The sequence below is a fragment of the Episyrphus balteatus genome, chromosome 3, assembly GCF_945859705.1.
Source record: "Episyrphus balteatus chromosome 3, idEpiBalt1.1, whole genome shotgun sequence".
NCBI classification, from domain to species: Eukaryota; Metazoa; Arthropoda; class Insecta; order Diptera; family Syrphidae; genus Episyrphus; species Episyrphus balteatus.
In genome coordinates this window covers 55,472,139-55,475,166 of record NC_079136.1, presented here as the reverse complement: position 1 = coordinate 55,475,166, position 3,028 = coordinate 55,472,139, and the positions used below count along the sequence as shown (strand labels likewise).

Here is a 3,028-nt window from a genome sequence, read left to right as displayed (position 1 = left end):
AAAAAAATGGTTGAGAAAAAATTTTAAACCATTCCAAACCTAATTCAGAAATTTCAATTCAATTTTCCATTCCATTTGGGAGTCAAACGCCATAAATATTTTTGTTCAACTCCTAAATATTCAAATTTCTTTGTAGATTGAAATCGTTTAATATATTTTGCTCAGTCATTTATGTAGAAAAGATTCTTCCCTTGACCTGAAAACATCAATAAAAAATCAAAGCAAAGAAAAATATCCACCAAAAAAAAAGTCAAAAAGGTTAAGTAAATGAAACTGCAAAAGAAGTTATTATTTATTAAAAAAAAACATCGAACCTGAAAATAAATAAAAGAATAATTAAATAAAATATAGTAATCAAATAAATTAATAAACAATTAATCCTATAAGAAAGAAAATTGAGATCAATATTGCCATTAGTGATTTCCTATTGAAATTCCTCCTAAGCCATCGCTCTACTTTCCAATATTTGTTCCTCACCCACTGTAGAAACAAATTAAATCTCTGAAAAAAAAAAAAAAAACTTAGCAATCAAATATCAAAAAATAAAAAATATTATTAAAAAATTAAATGTCAAAATATATTTTCTTACGGAGAAATGGACCCTACGCCGTATTCTGGCCACTCTCCTCCTTGAAACAATTATATGCTGTTGTGGATAATATACCACGCCTAAGTTGGGCTAAAAAAAGGTAAAAAAATGAAGATTCAAGACCAAATTTCAAGAAATAATAAATTTTATATATGTAAATGACAGCTTACCAGCACATGTGGTCCATCCCCAATCAATTCGATGGCTTGAACAGGTTCTTGGACCATGGTAATTTGTTGCTAAACATTAAAATATTAAAAATTTTATATATATTTAACAAAAAATTCAATTTTTCATTTATAGCTTACCAAATTATTTGGCCTCCTGAACCAATGCCGCGGATTTGACCACTGCATGCTAGCAAACTAATTAAAAATATTTAAATATTATAATTAATGGTATAAAAATTAATATAATTAAAACTTACATTTCTAAAAAAAGCTCTATCCATTATATTGTCCATTTTTAATTTCAGTTCTTCTTTTTTATTTTTATTTTTGTTATCGATTTTTTTTTTTTTTTGCGTTCTATCGATTTTAATTTTTCAAGTCGATGACACTGAAAATATTCATCAAATTCGCTACTTATATTCAACTGCTGACCATAAGTGGCTGTGAATTGTAAAAATAAAAAAAATTGAATATCGAACCAAAATCGATTTACAAAAATTAGGTTTGGGTCTTTACTAAACAAAAACCGATATATTTTGTTGGTAATCGATTTCGTATGGAGGTTTCGATTAAAGAAATTTTGAACTGCCTCAAGAGTTAACTGCAAAAGAAATATTGGCAAATAGTTAATAGACATCAAATGCACTTTTCCCATTTAGCTAGACTTTCGTTGAGTTAAGAACGAAAATGCAATGGCGTTGCATCAGAAATGGTAAAAATGCATCAGATGCACTTTTTTTCAAAAATGTTCAAAATAGCTTAAAGGTAATTCTTTCGTTGAGTTAGGAGCAAAAATGCAATGGCGTTGCATCAGAAATGGTAAAAATGCATCAAATGCACTTTTTTTTTCAAAAAATGTTCAAAACAGCTCAATGGAAATTCTTTCGTTGAGTTAGGGGTAAAAATGCAATGGCGTTGCATCAGAAATGGTAAAAATGCATTAGATGCACTTTTTTCAAAAAATGTTCAAAACAGCTTAAAGGTAATTCTTTCGTTGAGTTGGGAGCAAAAATGCAATGGCATTGCATCAGAAATGGTAAAAATGCATTAGATGCACTTTTTTTCAAAAATGTTCAAAACCGCTTAACGGTAATTCTTTCGTTGAGTTAAGGGCAAAAATGCAATGGCACTTGCATCAGAAATTGTAAAAATGCATTTAATGCACTTTTTTTCAAAAATGTTCAAAACAGTTTAGGGAATTCTTTCGTTGAGTTAGGAGCAAAAATGCAATGGCGTTGCATCAGAAATGGTAAAAATGCATTAGATGCACTTTTTTCAAAAAATGTTCAAAACAGCTTAAAGGTAATTCTTTCGTTGAGTTGGGAGCAAAAATGCAATGGCATTGCATCAGAAATGGTAAAAATGCATTAGATGCACTTTTTTTCAAAAATGTTCAAAACAGCTTAACGGTAATTCTTTCGTTGAGTTAACTGCAAAAATGCAATGGCACTTGCATCAGAAATTGTAAAAATGCATTTAATGCACTTTTTTTCAAAAATGTTCAAAACAGTTTAAGGGAATTCTTTCGTTGAGTTAGGAGCAAAAATGCAATGGCGTTGCATCAGAAATGGTAAAAATGCATCAAATGCACTTTTTACAAAAATGTTCAAAACAGCTTAACGGTAATTCTTTCGTTGAGTTAAGGGCAAAAATGCAATGGCACTTGCATCAGAAATTGTAAAAATGCATTTAATGCACTTTTGTTCAAAAATGTTCAAAACAGTTTAAGGGAATTCTTTCGTTGAGTTAGGAGCAAAAATGCAATGGCGTTGCATCAGAAATGGTAAAAATTCATTTAATGCACTTTTTTTTCAAAAATGCTCAAAACAGCTTAACGGTAATTCTTTCGTTGAGTTAGGAGTAAAAGTGCATTGGTAAAATGCATTTGATACACATTTTTTCAAATTTCTTTCGTTGAGTTAGGAGTAAAAGTGCATTGGTAAAATGCATTTGATACACATTTTTTCAAAAATGCTCGAAACTGTTGAACCCCAAATCTTTCGTTGAGTTTAGAGCAAAATGCAATGGCCTTGCATCAAAAATGGTAAAAATGCATTTGATGCACTTTTTTGAAAAATGTTCAAAACCGTTGAACAGCAAGTCTTTCGTTAAATTAAGAGCAAAAGTGCAAGGGCGTTGCATCAGAAATTCTAAAAATGCATCTGATGCACTTTTCTCAAAAATTTGCTATACCTTTTTACAGCAAATCTTTCGTTGAATTAGTATCAAAAGTGCTTAACGTTATGCGCATTGTAGAAATAATAAAACA

General features: G+C 29.8%; 1 long non-coding RNA gene across 1 annotated transcript; it reads left to right on the top strand.

Moving 5' to 3' along the window:
• The first annotated feature begins 508 nt into the window (after positions 1 to 508).
• LOC129916290 (uncharacterized) lies at positions 509 to 1,283 on the top strand. The gene is made up of 3 exons (XR_008772425.1): positions 509 to 689; positions 755 to 817; positions 893 to 1,283. It is a non-coding gene; the product is annotated as an uncharacterized LOC129916290 (long non-coding RNA).
• Positions 1,284 to 3,028: the final 1,745 nt, after the last annotated feature.